The following is a 27,722-nucleotide window of genomic DNA, read 5'->3' as shown; positions in this document are numbered from 1 at the left end:
AGTTTGTGGTCACTAAAAGTAAAATTCTTCGTAAGTTTTATCCAGCTCCAAAATTCTGTGACTCACACATTTTATAATCTACAAAATAATGCAATATCAATAATAATATTGTTTGCTGTCTTCTGAGATCTCCATGGGAAAGATATGCTAGGATATTATAGAAGTTGGCCCAAAATGTGCACAAATGGATTAGAGAGTGAGCAGAATCAAGTAAAAGAATGGTTTGAATAATAACATATTGATAACAGATAATACAAACTTTTTTCATTAAACTTCAGAAGAATCTAAGTAGAAATGCATTGTTTGGAATGCATATGCTTTGGTCTCAATAAAAATATCCGGTTGCAGAGATATTTCATGTGGTTTGAACTAACAGGCAAAAAATTAAAAATTCATTGGTATACGCTAATTCATGTAATTGTATATTTTGGAGGTAAGTGTATAGGTTTGCTGTAATGGAACTGATTGGAAAATGATCTCTTGGAGAAAATTTATTGCTGGTCATAAGATTTCTTTGGTTTAGAAAAATGCTGGGTTTAGTAAAATCTGAAGCACTAAATGAAAGTCTGCTTTAATAAAAATGTGGATCTGAGAATTGTGGTTTTTAGTAAGTGGGCATTTGATCCATTAAAATTGTATTGGTTTTATTCTTTATGTTGGCTTTTCCTGAAATCCATAAGTTTGAAGCATGAAGTAAGCACATGCCAGGTATTGCTCCAATAATGAAAGAATGAAAGCAAGGCCCTTAATAACTGTTAAAACAAGTCCTATTAATCAGCTGTGACTTGTCCCTTTGTAAACTTTTCATAATGGAAAAAGAAGCAGTTTATTTCGCTTTTGTTGAAGATGGCAAAGCAGTAATTTTATTGTCACTGAATCCCCTCAGCATCCTAGAACTCAGTGATGGAAACATATCTACAGAATTAGATCATGCCGCCTGCTTGGGCTGCCTGCATCTCTTCTTCCATACAGAGTTCTCCAGTGCTTTGTCTCAGCGAAGCTGGGCTGGACCCCTGATGAGGACTCTGCCACTCTCCTTGGATGAGGATCCTGTGGTCTAACTGACCTTATTGTTAGGAACTTGTTCATAAAATTAGGATGCTCTGAGTAAACGGATAACTCAGACAGGACTCTTCCTTGCAGAGGGTAATGTACATGTGTAATGAGTTGCTGAGAAAAGTGATTGAGGTGAAGAGCACAAATAAATTCAAGAGAGTTCCAGGTTTATTTCTGGACATGGCAGAGGAGGGAGGGGATGAGGCGGAGGCTAGTAGAAGGTAGGGTTAAGATGCATTTTTGAAGGACGGGTATGTAAATAATTTTGCTTATTCTTCAAATTTCCTTTTACGATTGTGGAATATTCCCAATGAAAGGCTGCATGTTCTCATCCATTTGGCACTGATAAGTACAGCAGGGTCAGATTCTGAGTGACAATTCTGGTCCTGCCACTGTCTTTGAGGGAGATGGTTTCCAGTGCCAAGGCTGGGGGGAGCGGGGGTATCCCACCTAATCCAGAGCAAACAATTCAGCAGCAAAACAGGAGTCAGAGCCGGACACTCCCAGTGGGTTTCACGCCTAAAAATGCACAACCAAGAACTTGCCTCTGAAAGCCTCTGTTTTTAACTGTGTTTTCAGTTGGGAAAGGGCACTGAGGACCAGTTACATGGAAGACCCTATTTTCTCCTCATTGCTTCAACGTTGGACTTGTGAATGTGGTAATCTGCCAGGGCTGCACAAAGTACCACAGAATGGGAGGCTTAAGCAACAGACATGTAAATTCTCACAGTTCTGGAGGCCAGAAGTCTAAGACTAGGGTGTTGGCAGGGATGCTTTCCTGTGAGGCCTTGCTCCATGGATTGTCTTCTCCTGTGTCTTCACATGGTCTTTGTGTCTGTGAGCGTGGGTCCTAGTCTTCTCTTCTTACAAGGACACCAGTCATGTTGGATGATGGCCCATCCATATGACCTTGTTTTAGCTTAATTACCTCTTTAAATAGCCTATCTCCAAATATAGTTATATTCTGAGGTACCAGCAGTGAGGGATTCAACGTGAATTTGGTGAGGACACAACTTAGTCCATAACACTGAGGTTGATGAAGAAACTGGAAGCACTGGAAGAGTTTTGCAGCAGCTCCAAGGGAGAAGGACACACACCTGGCCAGGAACCTTTGTGGCAGCCTTGAGGTCTAGTCTAGGAGCGATTGTAAAAGGGCTGACAAAGGGAGGCCTGAGCTTCTGGCTCACAGCACTGGGTGCTGAGATCTTGCAGCAACTGACTCATCAACCCTGAAGTAGGAGGCTCTTGGAAGCCGAGGTTCTCTTGCCCTGTACTCAGCCCCACTCATGATTCCCTTTGATGCTCTATAGGTAGCACATGCAAGGGAGAAGGGGGAAATGTGGCAGGGGGGATCATTAAATGGTGAGAAAACTGCCTTGGCTGGGATGTAAGAAACCAACTGTTTTAGGCAGGGAAACGTTATAGGTGGAGGTGATGCCAGAAGGAGAGGAGCCGGTGGTGCGGTACAGTGTGTCAGGGTGGAAGGGAGAGAGCTCCACGTGTTAGTCCTCCAGGACACAGAATGTATTAGTCTAGAAAACAACTCCAGACATGGAGCCCTTTTAAACTTTCACAGCTTGGAGGTTCAGTGCCATCTGCCTTGCTCTGAACCCAGTACCCTGGGCTGGGAGCCGGCAGGAGGAACTTCAGTTCCAGTGCTGTCAGCGGGGCTCTTGCTATATTTGAGGTTTCACATCATGGCCACTTGCCTCCACTTTTCCTATGTCTTCTGTTTTCCACTAGATCCCAGAGTTTTTCTTAGAAAGTTTATAAGGCCCAATGTGGGTGGGGGCTCAAAGACAAGGTCAAGGGCAGGCAAGATGGATGAGGCAAATGACTCGATGAGCAAGTGATGGCAGGCCCTTCATGCCGCCTTCTAATTATGCAATTGATAGTTACTCCTTCCCCACATTTGGTTTGGTTCCCTAAACGTTAAATCATCTCTAGGATAAGAAGCAGGTGATAGCCCACGAATGGAGCCAGATGCTGAGATGTTGTTCAGCTTGAGTGGCCTCCAGTTCATTCCTGACCGAGCTGTGGTTTGTTCCTGCTGGCTGTTGGATCACCTCCTTCAAGGATTCATCACTGGATAGGCCACTGTTGGCCACTGGAGCTATTCAGCCAAGACTGACCTGAACTCCCCCAATAAGACTTTTCCTTTTCCAGTAGGCTGCATATCTGATTCTATGAAAAGTTCAGCCCAAATGAGAGGACCTTGGGAACACATGTTGATAGAACAGAGTCCAACTCCTCAAACTGCCCCTCTGACTTATCTGTGCACAGGGCAATGCCTTATATGGTAAATCCTCAACAGACATTGTCAAATTGAATGATCTGACATCAAAAAAAGAGGGGGAAACAAGGTAGCTAGTGTCAGAGGTGTTATTGTCAGCTGCCTGTTATCTCCAGACACCATCTATAAATTAAACTGGGATATTTACACCAGTCCAGCCTTCTCCTTCTATTTCTAGAGTAAGAAGTTATCCTTTTATTGTTCCATTAAATAGGGTAGCTTCTTATGTTTTTTAATACAGATTTTGTGATGATTACGTGGAGGCAGTCAGTGTCTGGCATGCAGTAAGCACTGTATGTGCCATTTCATCATTATTGCTATTGTCATACTCACCACTGAAATTAGATAAAAAGTCTTTCAAGGTTGAGATTCCTTTTGAAATCAATGGCGAGCCAAGCAGCTAGCCCAGAAGGAGATGAGCACCCTCTCTTTATGACAGTTTTTAACATGAGAGAAGCAGCATTGTCCTGAAAAGAAGAGATCCCAAGGCTCAGCTGTGAGAATAGAGTCTTTACATCTGTTGAAATCAGGAAGTAACTGGAATTCACAAATTCCTTGTCACTTGAGATTTCCTGACTGTTTTATGAACCACAGTTGAACATAAATTAATCTTGGGAACATATTGGAGTTTACTTGTGTCTCTAGACCATTTTATAGCCCAGATCTTTTCCTGAGAGATGGCTCTGCTGTTGATTTCCATTTTCCTTAGGATCTTTACAGAAACTTTTCCAGCTTCTGAAAAGGCCAGAAGAATTTACCTGTTTGAAAGCAGTGGTCACACATGAATGGATTTTCTTGTAGACGAGCAGTAGTTCCTTAGCTTTGAAGGCGTCGCCAATGTATTTTTATACATACTACTAGAGAGTCAAATATTTGGCAGGTTGATTCAAAAGAACATTTCACTGGGATGAGGGAGCACTAAATATAACTGGTGAGCAGATTTGTCTTTTACCAAATGCATTTTTTATGAATCACGATAAATGCTTCTTTCTTTAGTGTTATCACGTTTTTTTTCTATTGTTTTAGTACTCAAAAATGTGACTGTAGGAAAGACTGAAAATAGCCAAGGTTATTACCCTTGTTTCTAGTAAGCCTGAAGAAGACAGCAGACTGGTTGATAAGTATGGACATCAAATGTGTTTACGTGATCCATCTAGTCCAGAAATATTTGCTCAGCTCCTACCATATGTCTGGCCCTGAGATAAACATTGGCTATTAGGCAGTGTCCTTGTCTCTGGTTTTAAGGAACAGAACGCTACTCAAGCATGCTCATATATCAAGTAGAGTTTATTGAAGGCACCATTGTGACAGCTCAGGGAAAAAGAAAATAGCAGAGTCAGATGTGAACTAGTTCCAGGAACTGGGAAATGACCAGCATCTCCAGCAGCTACCCTTGCTCTCTCTTTTGGCCTCTCTGTATCAGTCTCAGTTCTCTGCCTCCCAAAAAATACTTTTTTAAAACACTTTTTAAAAAAAAAATATAGTTTGCATCTTGTTATAATAAGGCAACCTAAGAGTTTTCAACGAAATGCATTTATGTAGGCTTGGGTAGTTAGAATATTCATACCATAAAAGGTAATTTTAGATATCACTCCCTGCTCTAAAATTTTGGTTTCTCTTTACAAATTATTAGGAAAGTCTTTTTCATTGATATGAAGGACCTTGTCACTTTAGGTAACTGATACTACTGAGCATATTAATATTCTTCAACACTGTGCTAATCAATGCTAAACAAGAGCATACAGATTAAAGAGAATACATCGTTACAATAAGCCAAAGTTTTGCTCTAGGAGGCCAAAGGGGAAAACTGTCTTTTCACTTGGCTGCCACTTCAATGAAGTAATTGGGTAAGACTCATTTATCCCTAAACAACAGTTGCCAAATTTGAATGGAACTTAGTGCTTGGATTTAGTCATTAACGTTCAAGGAAATGCTGCAGCAATTCTCTGAATATTTCCAAAGAATGCATCACAATTCAGGAATATAGAATGCATAAGGCTACTTTCACAAAGTGCCATCAGAGATTAACGTGTTGCATGGGCTTGAAACACTGGCACTTTAATATTCATTACCGTATGTAAATTAAAAACTGCCTTGAACATTAGGATTGTTAATTTGAGTGTAGGGAAAAACTAATCTAATACTCATTTCAGTGAGTGTCCAATGATGGAGGATGTAAGTCACTAGGAATATGCTGTAATCAAATATAGATATGTAAAATGTTATTTCATTTCATGTAATTTGATACGGAGTTAGATGGAATATCTACAGACTGCACCAAATTAAATCAAAATAGACTCTTATATATTTGCTTTGGGTTTTTTGTTTGTTTGTTTTCTTTTTTTGGAGACAGGGTCTCACTCTGTTGCCCAGGTTGGAGTACAGTGGTGTGATCGTGGCTCCCTATAGCCTCAACCTCCTGAGCTCTATGAGTGTGTGCCCCCACGCCCAGCTAATTTCTGTATTTTTTTCTAGAGATGAGGGTTTCACTATGGTAGCTGGCGTTTTGGAAGGCTTTTAAAATTATTTGCTTTAAATCTTTTAAGTAAACAGATTAAACCCCTCTTTGAAATAAAAGTAGCTGTTTACTCATGTAAATGCATTGTTTTTCCTTGACTATTTAAAGGCAAACAGATTAAAGGACATGGAGAGTCTAGAGAGGCTTTCGTGAAGAGTATGTTGAAATTCCTACTTTTTTTTCCCTACTGCACTCCTTTTCCCCAATTCATTTACGTTTTCTATGGCTTTAAAAGATGAGAAAGAAAAGTTTTCATTTCTAAGTAACAAGGTTTCACAAGCAGGCAGAGGCATTATTGTTTCCATTTAAAGGGAAAGAAAACCAAGAAAAGCAGTGACATGTTCCTCCACCAGCAGGACGGGGGTATGGGACAACTTTGGGCATGCCAAAATGCTTTTTTCTCTGAGAGATTTATTTTAAAATATTACTTAATAAACAAAAGGGCAATATATCATTGGATTTTCTAACACCGTAATGGTGTTTTAATTTAAAATAGCAGAGCGTGTGATATTAGTGAGCAGGCATTGGTTCTCAAGTCCTTCTCGAGAGGTAAGAGGGCTGGCGTTAGTCTTGTCTCAAACTCAAAGAAGGGGCATTTTCATAATTCTCAGTGGAACAGTGAAGATATTTCTCCCTCCCCCCACCATACACATTTCTCAAATGCAAATGTGACTTTTAAGGAAGCCTGCCTGGCTCTCTCTGAATTCTGGAGCCAGTGATAAGAGAACAGGACGCCTACCCTGATAGCCCACCAACCCAGCAGTTGCTTTGCAGTATGGGGGCAGGGGACGCTGCTTCTCCTTGGAGGATGGGGTTTTTTTCAGAGATATGCATCCCATGCTGTCATCAATCCCTTTGTGTTCACAATTTCCTGTACAGGAGGGATTTGAATCTTTTTATAGACATTCTTGACTCTGTCTTCAGATTATGCCATTTGCCATGTTAGTGGTGACAAGGACTCCCAGGGTCAGGGGATATCGTTATCTTCTCAGCAGATGTGTGGCACGGTGGGGCAGCATTGGACTTAGGATTTGAAAACCTGGACATCGACCACAGCTTTGTCCCTTGTTTATTTATTCTGACAACAAATAGTGAAAGCCAATTGCATGCCAGGCACTGTCCTTGCTGCTGAGACACCTGGGGATCAGGTGTGGCTCCTGACCTGGAGCTCACCTCTAGTGCATTTTCCAAATACTCCATGGTGGAGGACCAGCTTTTAAATTTTAAAAAATTTCATCATGGACTAATAGTTTTGTGAAGTACAATATAGCCAAGTGACTATAAAAGTGAAAATAAAGACATGCAAAATATAAACCCACATTTCATTGTTATTAGATTCCACAAGCATACAATTATTCTCTCAGAGTGACTACTTGGTCTCTTTCTCATCTCTATAGCTATCTCTTTGCAGACAGGTAACAGCCTGTGGAGGACCACACTGGGTATCATTGGTCTGGTAGGTGCTGTGATCCTAAGAGGGTAACATTTTCCCTGGCCCTTGGAAGTGGGTGGAATGGAGCCACCATAGTAAATGTTGTTGGATGCCTACTTAGCAGACTGCCTCCTGCCTCCTTCCTGAGAGACTCCAACTTATTCAGCTGTGCACTGGGCACACCATCCTGCTTGCAGCTGGCCCCACCTGTAGGTTGTGGCAAACTTGACCAACCTAAGTGTAATCCCATATGCGTTACCCCTAAATGGGCCAGGAGGAGGCACTTGATGGGGTCTAGGTCCATGAGCTTCAAAGCAAGCTTTGCTGTGAGTGTCGGGAAAGGTCTCTCTTTGTTCTTTCTAGACAGCTTTCAGAAGCAATCACACTAGCTTAAGAACGTGTATTAGTCGGGGTTCTCTAGAGAGGACTAATAGGATAGATGCATATATGAAAGGAAGTTTATTAAGGAGTATTGACTCACACAATCACAAGGTGAAACCCTACAATAGGCTGCCTGCAAGCTGAGGGGCAAGGATGCCAGCCTTAGTCCAAAAACCTCAAAAGTAGGGAAGTTGACAGTGCAGCCTTCAGTCAGTTGCTGAAGGCCTGAGAGCCCCTGGAAAACCATAGGTGTTCAAAAGCTGAGGAACTTGGAGTCTGATGTTTGAGGGCAAGAAGTTTCCAACACAGAATAAAGTTGGAGGCCAGAAGACTTAGCCAGTCTAGTCTTTCCATGTTCCTTTGCCTGCTTTTATTCTAACCACGCTTTCAGCAGATTACATGGTGTCCATGCAAATTGAGGGTGGGTTTGCCTCTCCTTGTACTGACTCAAATGTTAATCTCCTTTGGCAATACCCTCACAGGCACACACAGGAACAATACTTTGCATCCTTTAATCCAATCAAATAGACACTCTTATTAACCATCACAGGAAGAAAGCATGAAATCCAGATGGCTGGACCAAAAGAATGCCCTAGGCTGGGTGGATGCTGGATGACCAACTGGAAGGGAGAAAAGCGGGTCTTGATGACATTCTAATTAGCCCCAAACCCTCCAGTCCCATGAGCCAGTCTCTTCCCTTTAAGTTGATGCTAGCTGCCACTGTGTTATCTGTTACAGACTAATACAATTTGTAATAATTGAAGATCCAATATTTATTGATATATTATTATCAACTGAAGTCCATAGCTTACATTAGGATTCACTCTTAGTGTTGTATGTTCTACGGATTTTGACATATGTAAAATGACTTGTGCCCACCATCACAGTATCACACAGAATAGTTTCACTGCCCAAAAATACCCTCTGTTCCATGTATTTCTCTCTCTTCCTTTCCATGGACCCTTGACAACCACTGATCTTTTTATCATCTCCATAGTTTTGCCTTTTGCAGAATGTCATGTAGTTAGAATCATATAGTACGTAGTCTTCCTAAATTTGCTTCCTTCACTTAGCAATATATATTTAAGGTTATTTTTTGTTCCTGATAGCTCACTTCTTTTGGTGGCTGAATAATATTTCATTGCCTTGATGTGCCATAGTTTGTTTATTCATTCACCTATTGAAAGCCATCTTGGTTGCCTCCAAGTGCTGGTAATTATGAATAAAGCTCCTATAAACATTACTGTGCAGGTTTTTGTGTGGACTTAAGTTTTCAACTCCTCTGGGTAAATACCAGGAGCACCACTGCTAGACTGTATGTATGGTAAGACTATGTTTACCTTTGTAAGAAGCTACCAAACTCTCTTGCAAAGTGGTGGTATCATTTTACATTTCTATAAGCAACAGATGAGGGTTCTTGTTCCTCTTCATCTTGCCAGCATTTGGTGTAGCCAGTGTTTTGGATTTTCTTCCAAGAATGATATTTTTACATATCCCTGAACAAGGGATGATGTTTAAAATTCCTAGCAATGAGTATCACCAGGGCAGGAGCTCACAGAACAGATGTGGATATTCAGGTGAAGACTGGCTGATTACTGGCCCAGCCTGCAACAGAGCGCCATTTGAGATCGTTGCCAAATGCTTTCATTTGTTCTTCTTTTTCCCTCACTAGAAAAGCAACAGCTCATGTGCATCTGGATTGCTCCCTACAACAGCTCTCCCTAACAAGATGCCAGGGCTCTCTAAGCCTTATTTAATATCCCTCCTTTGTTAGGACCCCACATGTTCCTTGAGACATTAAGAATCCTGGCAAGAGTAGGGGTGATGAAATTCTTTGTTGTAGGGAGCAGCATCACATGGAAGTATGGTTTCTCACTGTCCTCAGCAAGCCCCAGGCCAAAATTGGAGATGGACTACATTTATTTTCAGCATTCTGCCTTCTTACAATTTCTTGCCCCTTACTTGTCTCAGGCAGTCTACCTCCCTTGAGAAATATTTTACAGTAAAATTTCAGAAACTTTCATTAACCTAATGTAACCTACTTTAGAGGAGAGAGTTTTCACCTTTTAAGAAGGTCTAAGGGGAAGGACATTGCTATACCCAAAGAATGGAGCTTAGATGTTAGGTAAGCATCCATGCAGGAGCCTCACTGGAGTCCTCAGAGGTGTCTGCTCACCCAGAATTTGATTCCCAGGATTATTCTGGGAATCAGAGACAAGGGAAAGCAAAAGTGGGGAAGAAAGAATGAGAGAAGAAGAGATAGAGCAAAGCAAGGAATGGACAGAAACACAAAGGTGAGATGGGAAGTGGATGGAGACGGGAAGCAGACTGCTGTTGGCAATGGTTTCAGATGGTACTGAGCAGCCCCTGCCCAAGTCTCCAGCCATTCTCTCCATGATGCTCAGTGCCATGGTTTTTATTCAAAAGTTAAATGATAAATTTCATTTGTGCAAATGTATCTAGAAAGAGCTAAAAATCAGAGTCGCATACTCTTTGTTTTCAGTGTGAGAAGTTCTCCAAAGTGGGTTACAAATCCCGCCTCTGTTCCCCAGTGCTGTCTTGTACATTTGGATTTCCGATTAACCAACAGATGTGGGGGGAAAATGGCTGGCCCGGCCAGAGAGGTCCCCCATGACCACACATGTGCAAATACTGAGGCTCACAAATCATTCCTGTGAACTCAGCTGTAGCTCATGTGATTCCCCCTCTGCTGCCCGCATCAGATGTCTGGGAGAATTTGTGATGGGGATGGAGCTGGGTCAGGCAGGAGAGGAAGGAGCCAGCAGATTTGACTTTAAGGATGAGTTTAATCATCTCTTTGCCTCGAATTTCTTTTCCCAACAAATTCTGAGGAGTGGGAACTCTTTCAGGGAGAATATAACAGAAAACATTTCCCTACATGGACTAATAGCAGCTTAATGAATGACTAATAAAAGATAGGGATCGTCAGACCCAGTTGAAATGTACTTGGGTACAAGGTAGTTTTTCTGGATACAAACAACATAATCCTTCCTTCACTGTGTTAGTTTTTTTGCCCTACATTTCAAAAGAGCAAATAAAAGGTTCACGAGTTTCTCAGACATCAAATAGTTCTCAAAAATGTCAACAACATCAGTGTGAAGCTAATAAAAATATGGCACAGATTTAGCATTTGTACTTAAAGGAAATATAAAAATGGGAAAGAGAAGCATATGGAAAAGCATGCTTGGAGTTTGAGCAGATCAACCCCACATATTAAAAAACTGAAACAAAACAAAATAGAACAGTTCTGGAGGAAAGGTTTAGAAAGAATGGCTTATTTAATTAGAAAAATAGTAATGCCTCCTTTCCTTTTTCTTCAACAACATTGAAGTTGAAAATGGACTTAAGCCATTACCTTTGGCTGTCCTAGCAAGGGAGGGTTTCAGACTTTAATTTCTTTCCCAGCCTATGGCGTGAGGGGAAAAGTTGTCTTGGCATGGAGATACACTGTCAGTGCAGACTCCTCAAAGATGAATGGATGTGCATTTCAGAACAGATAGCTGAGAACATCTCTGAACATCAGTTTCTGCATATATAAAATAGAGCCAATACACTCTTCCTTACCAGTTTCTTGAGATAATTAAGTGATATAACATGTGGGAAATGCCTGCTTTAGGACACATCTAGACCAACACTGTTGCAGTGATGGACGTGTTCTATGTTCTGTACTGTCCAACTGAATAGCCACCAGTCACATGTGGCCACTGAACACTTGAAATATGATTCATGCTATGAAGGAAATTAATTTTTACTTTTTTATGACTTTAGTTAATTTAAGTTCAAGAGCCACATGTGCCTAGTGGCTACCATGTTGGATGGCTCAGGTCTAGACAATATGTGTAATGTTGATCATGGTGATGATCATAGTAGTTCTGCTTCCTCAAACTGGAGTTAAAGTTTTATGCTCGGGGAGCTGTTGATGTATCAGGAACTTGTGCCTCTAAGATGGGATCAGAAAACAAACCTTTTTCACGGCAAGTTATATCACAGTTAGGTCTTTGTAAATATGGTCACCTGTGGCCAGGTAAGCTTTGAGCTTTGAGTCTGCCTGGTCTTTGATTCTGCCTTCTCTTAAACAGTTATGAGGAAATGTCAGGGAGAAATGGGCAATTTATGTAAAAGAACTAAGCATGCTTTCTTTTTGGCATGATCAGATTCTGTGCTCTGTTACTATTTTTTTTCATTTTAAATGTTTTTATTATGACCAAAAATTGATGGTAATAAGATTGACTGAACATTCAGAATGGACTTGTCCTTACAGTGGCCAAATGTCTCAGAATGACAGCACAAAAAATAATCGAATAAGTATAACAGATGCTTTAATTGAGATTTAAGAAGAATCAGAATATCCTGTGGTTTTGAAGTTTCCTATGAAGGCAGTCACTAAAGAACATTCCACTTTGCATAAAAGACTTCATTTCAAGGCTGTCAGCCAAATGCATGGCTAGTCGATGAATCCCACCAGGCTTCACAAGCACAATTAAGGTCTTCATCAAACCTTAATAGATTGGTGTCATTGAGCACTGTCCTGTGCTTGGAATGTTTTTCTTCTTTGCCTCTCACCTGTGTGTGAAATTTTCCTCACATATTGGCCAAGAGAACATATGAGAGAAGATTAGTAGTTCTCCTTTATTCATATATTGTGATATTTTAAAGGCATCTTTCAGTAAATGGCATTATCATATTAGCATCTAACTGACTGATCCAATGAGTTATAACAAAGTGCAAGACACATACACATGGGACTCATATCTCAAATTCATTATAACATCCTTGTTTCATGCACTTTCAACTCTCCAGAGTGCTTCTAAATACAGTTCTTTCATTTCAAATAAATAGTAAAGAGAGGATCTCTGAATATCAACATAAAATACCCAAGATCCCAGGAAACAATGCAATTGGCCATATAAATAATTAGAAGACGAGATGTACTTTTGTTGGCCAATGTTGGTGCAATAATAAAACTACTTGGGACAGAAGTTAACAGTTTGGGAAAGGAAGCAGGAACACAGGTAGAAGAGATAAGGAAGAAAAAGAAGCTAAAGGCACAAGATGAGAGCAATAGATAATAGAGGGAAGGTGTAAGATAATGAGAGTGGTAAGTAGCAGGTTGGAGTCTAGCTTTTCCCAGACAAGTAAGAGGGGCTCTTCAGGAAGAAATCAAAAATTTTTATAAAGTACCACTGTTCTTTCTTTTGGCATGAACATTTAAAAGAGGGCAAGAAGGAGAGTGAGGCAAGTTGAAGCCCTACAAAAGCCTGTGATTAATTGACCAAGGACAGGGGCACATCTCCCTTGGGTCCCATATATTGCATTGCAACCCTCTGATGACAGTGGATGCTCAATTTATGTTTATACTTATAATAAGATTATTTTAGGCCTGTGTTCATTTTTATCCAGGTTATATTCTTGTGATATCCTTATTTTCCACTTATAAAGATTACCTCAACTATTTGTTTCATCCTTTGATATGTTGACGTATTTTTCTTTCTCTTTCCTTTTATTTTGTTATTCTTTGCTTTACAAACACAATTAAAGACTTCATGGACCCTCAGTATCTTATAACCTTCCCTCTACTACTTCGTGTCTACTTCAAGGATAGGATCTTCTTCGTATTTTACGACTGCATATTATTCCATGGTGTAAGTACCATATTTTCTTTACCAAGACTACTACTGATGGGCATTTAGGGTGATTTCATGTCTTTGCTATTGTGAATAGTGCTGCAATGAACATACATGTGCATGTGTCTTTATGGTAGAATGATCTATATTCCTTTGAGTATATACCCAATAATGGAATTGCTGGGTTGAATGGTAGTTCTAAGTCCTTTAGGAAATTGTCAGCTGAGCACAGTGGCTCATGCCTGTAATCCTAGCACTTTGGGAGGCCGAGACGGGTGGCTCACGAGGTCAGGAGATCGAGACCATCCTGACTAACATGGTGAAAACCTGTCTCTACTAAAAACACAAAATAATTAGCCGGGCATGGTGGCTGGCACCTGTAGTCCCAGCTACTCGGCAGGCTGAGGCATTCTGAATGGTGTGAACCTGGGAGGCGGAGCTTGCAGTGAGCTGAAATCACGCCACTGCACTCCAGCCTGGGCGACAGAGCGAGACTCTGTCTAAAACAAACAAACTCACTAACTAACAAACAAACAGAAATCGTCACACTGCTTTCCACATGGCTGAACTAATTTACACTTCCACCAACAGTGTATAAGTGTGTCTTTCTCTGAAATCTTGCCAATATCTGTTACTCTTCGACTTTTTAATAATAGCCATTCTGACCGGTATGAGGAGGTATCTTATTGTGGTTTAGATTTGCATTTCTCTAATAATCAGTGATGTTGAACTTTTTTTCATGTGATTGTTGGCTGCATGTATGCCTTCTTTTGAAAAAAGTCTGTTCATGTCCTTTGCCCACTTTTTAATGTTTTTTTTTTTTCCTTGTAAATTTGTTTAAGTTCCTTGTAGAGGCTGGATATTAGATCTTTGTCAGATGAACAGTTTGCAAAAATCTTCTCCCATTCTGTAGGTTGTCTCTTCAGTTTGTAGTTTCTTTTGCTGTGCAGAAGCTCTTTGGTTTAATGAGATTCTATTTGTCAATTTTTGTCTTTGTTGCAATTGCTTTTTGTATCTTCATCATGAAATCTTTGTCTGTTTCTAGGTCCAGAATGGTATTGCCTAGGTTGTCTTCTAGAGTTTTTATAGATTTGGGTTTTACATTTAAGTCTGTAATTAATCCATGCTGAGTTAATTTTTGTATATAGCATAAGGAAAGGGTCCTGTTTCAATCTTCTGCATATGGCTAACCAGTTACCCTAGCACAATTTATTGAATAGGGAATCCATTCCTCATTGATTGTTTTTTGTCAGGTTTTTCAAGGATTAGATAGTTGTATGTGTGCAGCCTTATTTTTGGGTTTTCTATTCTGTTCCATTAGTCTATCTGTCTGTTTTTGTATCAATACCATGCTGTTTTGGCTACTATAGCCCTATAGCATAGTTCAAAGTTGAGGAGCATGATGCCTCCAGCTTTGTTCTTTTTGCTTAGGATTGTCTTGGCTATTCAGGCTCTTTTTGGTTCCATATGAATTTTAAAATGGTTTTTTCTAGTTTGGGGGAGACATATCAATAAGGGCAGTTTGATAGGAACAGCATTGAGTCTATAAATTGCTTTGGGCAGTATGGCCATTATAAAGATATTGAGTGTTATTATCCATGAGCATGGAGTGTTTTTCCATTTGTTTGTGTTATCTTTGATTTATTTGAGCAGTGTTTTGTAGTTCTCCTTATAGAGATCTTTAACTTTCTCGGTTAGCTGTATTCCTAAGTATTTTCTTTTCTTGTGGCAATTGTGAATGGGATTGTGTTCCTGGCTTGGCTCTAGGCTTGACTGTTGTTGGTATATAGGGATGTTAGTGATTTTTATACATTGATTTTGTATCCTAAGACTTTTCTGAAGTTTTGCTGAAGTTGTTTATTAGCTTAAGGAAATTTTGGGCTTAGATTATGGGGTTTTCTAGATTTAGGATCATGTTGTCTGCAAACAGGGATTATTTGATTTCCTCTCTTCCTATTTGGATACCATTTATTTCTTTCTTTTGCCTGATTGCCCTGGCCAGGACTTCCCATAGTATGTTGAATAGGAGTGGTGAGATGGGACATCCTTGTCTTGTGCCAGTTTTCAAGGGGAATGCTTCTAGCTTTTGCCCACTCAGTATGATGTTGGCTGTGGATTTGTCATAGATGGGTCTTATTATTTTGAGGGATGTTCCTTCAATACCTAGTCTATTGTGAGTTTTTAACATGAAGGGATTTTGAATTTTATGCATCTATTGAGATAATCATGTGGTTTTTGTCTTTAGTTCTATTTACATGATGAATCTCACTGACTTGTGTATTTTGAACCAATCTTGCATCTCAGGGATAAAGCCTACTTTATTGTGGTGGATGAGCTTTTTGATGTGCTGCTGGATTTGGTTTGCCAGTATTTTGTTGAGGATTTTTGCATTGATGTTCATTGGCCTGAAGTTTTCTTTTTTTGTTGTATTTCCACCAGGTTTTGGTATACAGATGATACTGCCTCATAGAATGAGCTATGGAGATGTCCCTCCCCCTAAATTTTTTGCAATAGTTTCAGCAGGAATGGTACCAGCTCCTCTTTGTACATCTGGTAGAATCCAGCTGTAAATCTTCCTGGTCCTGGACTTCTTTTTGGTTGATAGGTTATATATTACTGACTCAATTTCAGAGTTCTTTATTAGTCTGTTCAGGGACTCAATTTCTTCTTGGTTCAGTCTTGGGGGTAGGTGTATGTGTTCAGGAATTTATCTATTTCTTTTGGATTTTCTAGTTTATGAGCATAGGGATGTTCATAATATTCTCTGATGGTTATTTGTATTTTGGTGGGTCAGTGGTAATAATCCCCTTGTCATTTCTGATTGTGTTTAGTTGCATCTTCTCTCTTTTCTTTGTTTATCTAGCTAGCAGTTTATTTTATTATTATTTTTTCAAAAAACAAACAAACAAACAAACAAACAAACAAACAAACAAAAGCCCAGCTCTTGTATTAGTTGATCTTTTGAAGGGTTTTTCATGAAGGATACTGAAACCCTTCAGTTCAGCTCTGATTTTATTTCTTGTCTTCTCCAACTTTGGAATTGGTTTGCTCTTGGTTCTCTAGTTCTTTTAGTTTTGATATTAGGTTGTTAAATTGAGATGTTTGTAACTTTTTGATGAGGGAATTTAGTACTATAAATTTCCCCCTTAACACTGCCTTTGCTGTGTCCTGCAGATTCTTGTATGTTGTATCTTTGCTCTCATTAGTTTCAAATAACTTCTTGATTTCTGCCTTAATTCCATTATTTATCCAAAGGCCATTAAAGAGCAGATTATTCAATTTTCATGTCATTTTATATATATTTTTTCAAGTGAATTTCTTAACTTTTATTTCTAATTTGTTTGCACTATGGTCTGATATATATTTTTTTATGATTTCAGTTCTTTTGTATTTGTTTAGGAGTGTTTTTTATTTTTTCTGATTATGTGATTGATTTTAGAGTATGTGCCATGTGGCAATGAGAAGAATATATACTCCTTGGTTTTTGAGTGGAGAGTTCTGTAGATATCTATTAGGTCCATTTGGTCCAGTACTGAGCTCATGTCCTGAATATTTTTGTTAATTTTCTGTCTTTATAATCTATCTAATACTGTTAGTGGGGTGTTAAAGTCTCCCACTATTATTATGTGAGAGTCTAAGTCTCTTTGAAGGTTTCTAAAAACTTGCTTTATGAATCTGGGTGCTCCTTTGTTGAGTGTATACATATTTAGGGTAGTTAAATCTCCTTGAATTAAAACCTTTACTACTATGTAAAGTCCTTCTTTGTTGTTTTTTATCTTTGTTGCTTTAAAGTACGTTTTGTCTGAAACTAGGATTGCAACCCCTGCTTTTTTCTGTTTTCTATTTGCATGGTAGATTTTTCTCCATCCTGTTATTTTGAGCCTACTGGTGTCATTGCATGTGAGATGAGGCTTTTGAAGATAACATACCAATGGATCTTGGTTGTTTATCCAGCTTGTCACTCTGTGCCTTTTATTTGGGGCATTTAGCCCATTTACTTTCAAGGTTAGCATTGATATGTGTAGATTTGATTCTGTCATCATTATGTTAGCTGGTTATTTTGCAGACTTGTTTATTAGGTTGCTTTATAGTGTTACTGGTCTGTGTACTTCAGTGCATTTTGTAGTGGCTGGTAATGTTTTTTCTTTTCCATATTTAGCGCTTCCTTCAGGAGGCAGGTCTGGTGGTAATAAATTCCCTCAGCATTTGCTTATCTGAAAAACATCTTATTTTTCCTTCACCTGTGAAGTTTAGTTTGGCTGGATATGAATTTCTGGGTTGGAATTTCTTTTCTTTAAGAATATTGAATATTGGCCCCCAGTGTTTTCTGGCTTTTAGGGTTTCTGTTGAGAGGTCTACTGTTAATCTGATGTGCTTCCCTTTGGAGGTGATCTGACCTTTCTCTATAGTTGCCTTTAACATTTTTTCTTTTATTTTGACCTTGGAGAATCTGAAGCTTATATGTCTTGGGGATGATCTTCTTGTGAAGTATCTTACTGGGATTCTCTGCATTTCCTGAATTTGAATGTTGACCTCTCTAGCTAGGTTGGGGACATTCTCATGAATGATATCCTGAAATATGTTTTCCAAGTTGGTTCCATTCTCCTCATCTCTTTCAAGGACACCAATGTGTCATAGATTTGGTCTCTTTACATAATCCTCTCATCCTCAGAAGTTTTGTTCGTTTCTTTTCATTATTTTTTTTTTCTCTATTCTTGTGTGAGTATCTTATTTCAGAAACCATCTTTGAGCTCTGAGATTTTTCCTTCCGCTTGGTCTATTCTAATATTATTACTTGTGACTGCATTATGAAATTCTTGTAGTGTGTTTTTCAGCTCTGTCAGGTCAGTTATATTCATTTCTATACTGGCTACTTTGTGTGTCACCTGTTGCATTGTTTTATCATGATTTTTAGCTTCATTGGATTGGGTTTCAATGAACTCTTGTAGCTTAATGATCTTCATTCCTGTACATATTCTGAATTCTCTTTCTGTCATTTCAGCCATCTCAGCCCAGTTCAGAATCCTTGCTGGAGAGTTGATGTGGTCATTTGGAGGAAATAGGTACTCTGGCTTTCTGAGTTGTCAGGGTTTTTACGCTAATTCTTTCTCAGCTTTGTGGGCTTATCTTCCTTCAGTCTTTGAGTTGCTGACTTTTGGATGGATTTTTTTTTTTTTATCCTATTTGATGACCTTGAGGGTTTGGTTGTGGTATAAAATGGATTCAATCAACTGACTTCATTTCTAGAAGATTTAAGGAGGCCAACACTGAGCTCCCAACTCCTGGACTGCATACTCTAACTCTGGAGAGTTGTATCAGGCCCTGACTTTGTTCTCTGTCTCCTTGAAGTTAGGAATCCATTGCACTGGGGGTGCCAAAGTGCTCCTCAATCACTGGTTCCTGCAGTCCCGTGGGTGATATCAGCAAAAGTGTTTTGTAGTGTAGTGACAGTGGGATTCGTTCTGTTTCACACATGTCCACAGCAGTGGTGGTGCAGCTGCGGCAAAATGCTAATGGGTACCAGGGTGCTTGCTCCTCTGCAGGCGTTCAGCACAGTGGTGGAGGCAACACAGCTGTGGGCGGGGCAGGGGCCCTTGCTGATGACTGTGTGCATGCTCATACTGGAGGTGGTGTTGGCTCAGGGGTGGGGCACTGGCAGGTATAGTTCTGGGTGCCTTCTCTGTGCCCCACAAGCATGTGTGGTAGCTCAGAGCAAGGGAGGATCTGCTGTCCTCTGGGCCTAGTTTCACTCCCACGGCAGTGTTAGCACAAGGGCTGGATGCTGGTGGGGGCAGAGATGGCTAGTTCTGTGTCTATCCAGGCTCCATCTGCAATGGTGATGAGAAGGGAGAAGGTGGGTGGACTGTACTCCTTGGGCACTGGTGGGACCAGGAAAGCAAAACTCACCTGTGCAGACACATGCCAGCATAGCAATGTGGGGAGCTGTTGTGGGCCTGGGGAAAGCTGTGCTTTGGGGAGGGAGTGCAAGGGCTGGTGCATGGCCACTGAGCTCTCTGCTGGTCTGGCATGGTCCACTGGTACAGAAGCTATGGTGTGGCCCCCCAGGGCACCCAAGATGGCCCTGTAAGCAGGCATGGCCAGGCTGGGGTCCAGGGAGAGGCCAGCAGACCAAGGGGTGCTGAGATCAGACCAGCCCCATCTGATGGACAAGACAACCCAGCAGAGTTTAGTACTGATAACTCCCCTAGGGCTAAAATCTCCTATGGGATCAAGTCGAGCCTAGGGGGATGGGTGTCCCTGCCTATGCTCTTCTACAGACGCTCCCACATCAAATCCTCTGGGCTCCATATCAGCTGGCTTGCTGCCCCTACCACTTCTCTAAGCAGCTTTTTCTGCCAACTCAAGTGTCCATGGTGTTCGAGGGTTCTCTTCCCCCTGGGGTTCCAGAGGTCCATGGTGAGAGCAGGTTGTTCCTTGCCAGTTCAACTCACCTATTCCCTCAGAGCCACTGGGGACCAGGAATGAGTTTGGTGTGCTATAGCCCTCTGTAGCATTCTCAGCTTCCTCTCCCTTCAGCTCAGCTTGCATACCTTCCATTTGTCTGCTTTTGATGTCCTTTTCTCTCTTAAGATTTGTTAGGAGCATGCCAGTCATTGCAGTCTTTTTGTGGGAGCTGTTTTACCTGGTTGTATCTAGTTGGCTATTTTGCCTTCCCCCAGTGTATTTTTCTAAACTGCCTTCTATTTAAAGATGCAATATGTCTAACTATATAAACCTTGGATTTCACACTTTCAATTTATTAAGTACAGTTTTATAAATTTAGTAGGAAGATGAAGGTTGAATTGCATTTAATATTCTCTGCTTCTAAAACCAGACATGTACGTAATATTTTAGGAAGATGGCCATAAAATTGTTGATTTCCTTTAATGTCAGAGTTTAAAGAGTTAAACTTCAGTTATCTGGATAATTAAGGTTTATGGGACATTTACTCCTAGTGACCTATAAAACAGATATGTAACTGAGAGTACAAGTAGCATGTCCTGCTATATTTCTCACTGTTATGTAATGCAAAGTTTGAGAATACAAATGGGACCCCTTTAAGTAGCAAGGCAGGTTTAGGGGTGATAACAGTTTATCCAACTTAGAATTAAAGCCTAGAAACATAATTGATGCATAGCAGACACCTCAAAGGGTGTTGATATATTTGATCTGATCAAATCTTATATTTAGTCTTCCTTGGTCTAATGCCCTTAGCCTTGCCCTTTTATGCATACTCTCCCATCTCTTGCCGTTATAACTTGGCGATGTTCTCAGGCTTATCTACCCTTCAACCTCAGAAGACAAAGGGCTCCTTCAAAGCTATGAACATGTTGCAATTTTCTATGCATGTTTTTATGTACATTCTACTGTGCGCTCTTGCTGCAATAAAAGAGTACCACAGATTGTGTGTCTTAAACAACAGAAATGCATTTTCTCACAGTTCTGTAGGCTAGAGGTATGAGATCAAAATGTCAGCAGAGTTGGTTTCTTTTGAGCTTTCTCTTTTTGGCTTGTAGATGTCCATCTCCTCCTTGTGTCTTCACATGAGCATCTCTCTGTGTATCTTTGTTATAATCTTCTCTTCTTATAAGAATACCAATCATATTGAATTAGGATTTACCTATATGACCTCATTTTACTTTAACCACCATTTTTAAAGACCCTATCTCCAAATGCAGTCACATTCTGAGGTACTAGGGGTTAGAACTTCAATATATGAATTTGAGGGGGACAAAATTTACCCCATAACATATATTTTCAGCTTTTAAGGTCCATTTTTCCTGTGTACGTGCTCCATTGCCATCAGAAGCAGCCTCTTACCCTTCACAAGCACTAGACCTTCCGTAGTGATTAATTGGCACAATTTCTTAACGTCTCAGTGCCTTTATGTCCACATGCATTTTATACCCAGACCATTAAGAGTGAATAATCTTGATGCTACTGGTGCTGTGGGTCATCTGTGCCCCATTATCATTTGACAAGGAAGGAGTCTGTACCTTTCTCAACTACATGAGCACACAATATCAATATCCTACTTTGAAATTTTGTTTCCTGGAGGCACTCTGATACCAATTACTGTATCAATCAGGATCCAGGCAGAAAGCAGATATCATGCTTAAACTGGATAACTTGAAGATAATATAGGAAAATAGCAAGCAATAGTGCAGAATCCTAAAAGTCTGAATCTATTATCAACCTTAGGTGTGAATGGGCAAGGGGAGGGAGTGGATTCTGTCATACAACACATGAGTGCAAAAGAGCTGTGTGGGGCTGCTTGATTCCTATTACCTTTGTGTACAACCTGTACAGGACGCATGGTGGCATCTACCTCTGGGGAGGCCTCAGGGAGGTTTTACTCATGGCAGAAGGCAAAGCAGGAGCAGGCCTCTTACCTGTCAGGAGCAGGACCAAGAGAGGGGTGGGAGGTGCTATGCACTTTTAAACAACCAGATCTCATGATAACTCACTCACTCACTCACTATCATGAAAACAGCACTGAGAGGGTGGTGCTAAACCATTCATGAAGGATCCACCCCCATGATCCAATCATCTCCGACCAGGCTCCACTTCCAGGATTGGGGATTACATATCAACATGAGATTTGGGTAAGGACACAGATCCAAACCACATCAATCGCTGTTAAGACATGCAGTTGAACAGTATGTTTGTTAAACAGCTGGTATCACCTGGGGGAATCTCTAGTGCTTGGAATTAGGAAAACTCCTAATTTTGTGGTCCAGGGAATCCATAAGCCTCCCTAAGACTCCTGCATGTTTTAGGAGAGCCAACTTACCCTGGCTCTTGTGCCCTGGTATATAAATTTGTGCCCTCGGATGTGAAGCAACACATTTTGTCATTACAGAAGCGTCAGTCAGAAAGGGAAAATTTCTAGAATGTATACATAATATAAAATGTTGCAGGGAAAATAAGGGAGTGTTTTACATTATATATGTCATTGCAAATTACTTAAAAACTGTATATTAGACATTTCTATTCTCCAGTATTTTTTCTTAGGTACAGTATTAGTTAACTGCCAGAAAAATGCAGTATAACAGCTACAGAATCTCCATGGCATACAGCAATAAGTGTTGATTTAGGTGCCAAGCCAAAATAAACTAAGTGGGTTAACTGAGGGTTGGCTGGGCTTGGCTTAGTGGCTCTGCTGACCTTGGCTGGCTTTGTTCTATGCATCCAGAGGTTGGCTGGGGTCAGTTGGTCTTGACTGGGGTATTTCTGCTCCACATTACACCCTTTGCCTGAGGCCAGAGGGCTGACCTTCTGCTTCTCCTCATGGTGATGGTAGAAGCTCAGTCGGAGCACTTAAGTGCATAACAATCGTCTGCTGTGTCATGTCCATGCAAGTCACATGGCTTCACATTTCTCAGTGCTGTGTTATACCATTGGATATGGATGTATTTATTTGTTCATTATTTATTTATTTTTAAACTACCTTATTGAGATATGATTGTCATGTAAAAAGGCATACATATTTAATGTATACAACTTGGTGAGTTTGGGGTTATGTATACACCCATGAAGCTATCGCCACCATTAAGGTCATAAACTTATTCATCACCTCCAAAAGTTTCCTCCTGCTTCCTCCTTATTATTATTATTATTACTGAGGATAAGAACACTTAACATAAGATCTACCCTCTTAGCAAATTTTAGGTATACAATATAATGCCGTTAGCTGTAGGCACGATGCTGTTCTCTAGAATAGCAATTCTCTAGAAATTATGTATCTTGCAAAACTAAAATTTTGTACCCCTTGACTATCACCTTCCACTTTCCTCTCCCCAACCCTGGTAAACACCGTTTTACTCTTTCACTTCTATGAGTTTGACTGCTTTAGATTTCACCTATAAGTGAGTGCTACTGTCTGAATGTTTGTGTCCCTCCAAAATTCATTTGTTGAAATCAAATTCCCAATGTGATAGTGTTAAGAAGTGGGGCCTTTTTGGGTCACTGATCCCCATAAATGGGATTAGTGCCCCTATAAAAAAGGCCATGAAAAACTTGTTTGCCACTTTCACCATGGGAGGGTTCATCAAGAAGAGGCCCTCTGTAAAGCAGAGAGCAGCCTTCACTAGGCAATGAGTCTGCTGGCGCCTTGATCTTGGATTTCCCAGCATCTAGAGCTATAAGAAACACATTTCTGTCATTTTTAAGCCACCCAGTGTATGGTATTTTTGGTATAGCAACTCAAATGGACTAAGACAGTGAGATAATGCAGTATTTGTCTTTTTGTGCCTGGCTTATTTCACTTAGCATAGTGTCCTTCAGGTTCATCCATGTTGTTGCAAATGGCAAGATTTCTTTCATATTAAGTCTAACATCCTATTGGATGTATATGCCACATTTTCTTTATCCATTCATCTGTTGATGGGCATTTAGATTATTTCCATATCTTGTGTTTTGTGAATAATGCTGCAATGAACATGGAAGTACTGGTATCCCTTTGAGATCCGATCCCAATTTCATCTCCACTGGATATATACCCAGAAGTGAGATTCCTGGATTGAGAGGTAGTTCTAGTTCTATAATGGCTATAGCCAATTTACATTCCCATCAACAATCTGTGGTTCCCTTTTCTCCACATCATCACCAGAATGTTATATTTTATTTTATTTTTTAAATAATAGCCAAACCATTTGGGTATGGTTTAAATATTCCCAATACTAGATCAACTATTTTCTTTGCTGCCAAGTGAAGAAAAGCAGGGGTTGGAACAGAGCCAAATTTCTGGCGATGAACTGTTTGCTCTGGAGGTAATTTTCTGAGAAGAGCACGTTAAACACCATGGCATTTCAGCCTTGAAGTGAGAGGTGTGGACTATTCGTGGTAATGAATATACAGCTGAGGTACCCCACTGGAGCAAGTCACTTAGAATCACAGAAAGAGTATTATCAGGCCCATGATGTAAATTTAAAATGGTTTATTTCTCATTTTACAAACTTATGTGGGCACCTTTCCCTCTCACAGGCAGCCCATTTCAGTGTGGAAAACCAGTCTTGTATGAACTAGATTTAGAACCGTGCCGTGATTTGTCCATGTTCAAGAGTTAACTGTTTGCTTCTACACAGAATTGGTGTCAGGAGGCATGTTGCTGAGTGCCACCAACTCCTTAGGGGTTGAGCTTGGATGGTCTCCTCTGTTCTAGCATGTGAATGCTGTAAACCGGGTGCGTTAGGCCATTCTTGCATTGCTATAAAAAAATACCTGAGGCCGGGCACGATGGCTCACGCCTGGAATCCCAGTACTTGGGGAGGCCGAGGCAGGCGGATCACAAGGTCAGGAGACCGAGACAATCCTGGCTAACACGGTGAAACCCCGTCTCTACTAAAAATATAAAAAATTAGCCTGGCGTGGTGGTGGGCGCCTGTGGTCCCAGCTACTTGGGAGGCTGAGGCAGGAGAATGGCGTGAACCCACGCGGCGGAGCTTGCAGTGAGCCGAGTGCGCCACTGCGCTCCAGCCTGGGCTATAGAGCGACACTCTGTCTCAAAAAAAAAAAAAAAAAAAAAAAAAAAAAAAAAAAAAAAAGGAAATACCTGAGGCTGGGCAATTTATAAAAAAGGGCATCTGCTTCAGGTGAGGCCTCAGGAAGCTTTTACTCATGGTGGAAGGTGATGGGGAGCCAGCACATCACATCATGAGAGAGGAAGCAAGAGAGCAAGGAGGAGGAGCCAGACTCTCTTCAACAACCAGCGCTTCCTGTGTGAACTGATTAGGGCAGGGGGAGCCCCCGGCCATTCATGAGGGATCCACCCCCAAGACCCAAACACCTCCCACCAGACCCCACATCTAGCATTGGAGGTCACATTTCAATATGAAATTTGGAAGGGACAAACATCCAAGACGTGTCACTGGATGAGATGTGCTGGGATTGTTATCCAAGCTCCATCCAGGTAAGCCAGTGAGAGGCTCCGTCCTGGAGCCAAAGGTACACTTGACTTTATAAAGTGTGTGACATGATTATAATCAGCTCACACCCTTTTTCTCCAGTTTTTCAGATACTGATTTACCTAACCTTAACATATTATCAAATAGCCATTCAATGACATATACCTTTGCTCTGTGTCAATTAATTTAAAATCATCTGCGATGAAATACTCAGTTCTAAAATTATTCTGTACACACTGAGAGCAGATGCTGCCAGAGTTCCCATCATTCTGCATAGAGGAAGCTTCTCATAGTAAGGATCCGATGCTCTGTCTGCAGGCTCGGCTTGGCCACGGGAGTATGCTCTGTCCCTATGCAGAAGTCACTCCTGGAGCAGCTCTCAACCAGTGACTGAGAGATAAATAACCTGGCTTCCTCACCCCTGGGTGAGCTGTGTTCCACACAGTCTACCAGATTCCTCCAGGGAGATTGAGCCTCAGATGCTCAATTATTACCTCAGTAATAACTTACTAATTAATGCACCCGGTGTTCACTCCTCTTCTCCGTTTCACCTGCTTACCTGCGTGCTTCCTGGGATTGCATCTCAAAATAAACTATGAAAGTGAAATCCTTACCTGAGAGTGGGATTCTGAGGGAAACCCAAACTAAGATATAGCATCAATATGTTTACTCACATTAGAAGGAATTAAGGTTCAAAGGAAGCATAACTTTGCCTTTTAGGGTTTTCTTCTTCGTAAACTGATCATTTTTTTTTTTTTTGCCACTCTTAGTATACAGAGTATTTTTTTTAAATTAAAAATACCTATTTCTCATTACACAAGTAATCTGTATTCCTTGTAAAAGAATTTTTTAAAAAAACAGATAAGGATTAAGAAGAAATACATGACTAATAATGTTACAGCTAGAAATGACTGCCCTGGAACATTTGTGTTTGTCTTTCCATTCTTTTTACTTGCATGGTCGGTTTTTAAAACAATGTCTTCCATTCCACAGGCTCTTTTTCACTATGACCTTCACAGTCCTCTCATTAAGAGTTAGGACTGGATTGTTTACCCTTGACCCTGGGCCTGCCTTGACCAACAGAATGTAGTGGAAGTTATGCTGGGTGACTTCTGAGATGTGATTATAATAATGTCACACACTTACATCTTGGTTTTTCCTTTGGACAGACACTCATTAGAAAAATCCAACTGCCATGCTGTGAGGAATCTCAAGTTAGCTCACATGAATAGGCCACATGTTTAGGGGATTTGGCTGGGAGCATCAGCTGAGGTCCGAGATGGTAGCTAACATCAACTGCCAGATATTGAGATGCTTCCATATTGTTCTCACTCCCAGCTGTTGAGACACCCATAGCTTTTGAGTCTTTTCAGCTAATCTGCTAGATGTTGTGGGACACAAAAATGCTATTTACTGCTGTATCTGGACCCAGAAAATGTATGACCCATGGAATCTATGAGCATAATAAAATGATTGTTCAATGCTGGTGCATTCTGGGTGCTTTGCTATGCAGCAGTAATAACTTGAATATTCCTCCTTGCCAATTTCTTTGTATTCTCTAGCCTTTGTATTCTCATCTGATCGGCTGAGGTAATTGATGTCAATCCTGTTGGGCTGAGTCTCTTGAGCTACATCAACTCACAGGTCTTAGTCAGCTTATAACAGATACCATTGCGGGCATGAAACCATCGCTGAACCAATCACTAAATAGCCTTATATAAGTTAAAAGTTTGTGCTGGGCATGGTGGCTCATGCCTGTAATGCCAGCACTTTGGGAGGCCAAGGCAGGCGGATCATGAGGTTAGGAGATGGAGACCATCTTGGCCAACATGGTGAAACCCTGTCTGTACTAAAATACAAAAAATTAGCTGGGTGTGGTGGTGGGTGCCTGTAGTCCCAGCTACTTGGGAGTCTGAGGCAGGGGAATTGCTTGAACCTGGGAGGTGAAGGTTGCAGTGAATTGAGATTGCACTACTGCACTCTAGCCAGGGTGACAGAGCAAGACTCCATCTAAAAAAATAAAAATAAAAAATCTGAGTAAGGGACTGTGGGTAAAAGGAAAAAATTAAACAGAAAGAAACACTGTCAGACATGTATGCATAGGTACTTATGAATAAAAATAAAAACACAATTTAAAAATATACCAAAGCTTAAAATAAATTACAATGTGTTCTACGATGTGTAGAACAATAGGTAATTGCCACACAAAGACCATACTGTTATCAACTAAACATGTATTTTGTCTAACATAAAAAGAAACCCAAAACATTATGTCATGGATTTCTTGTTTGTATAGCTCCTATCACAGTATGGGAAACATACAGAGCCCTTCCTCCATGGTGGATATTCTCCATCTTCAGCAAATCTGAGGAAGGTTTGATTAAGTAACCTAAAATCTGTGGATAGATTTTTATCCATTGATAGTAGTTTATGAATTTATATACTTGTACTAATTTGAAACTTTTTAAATGTAGCAGCAAGACTGTGTTGT

Source organism: Macaca fascicularis, chromosome 10, assembly GCF_037993035.2.
Source record: "Macaca fascicularis isolate 582-1 chromosome 10, T2T-MFA8v1.1".
Taxonomy (NCBI): Eukaryota; Metazoa; Chordata; class Mammalia; order Primates; family Cercopithecidae; genus Macaca; species Macaca fascicularis.
The sequence above is the reverse complement of the archived record's forward strand: the minus strand, read 5'-3'. Positions refer to the sequence as shown.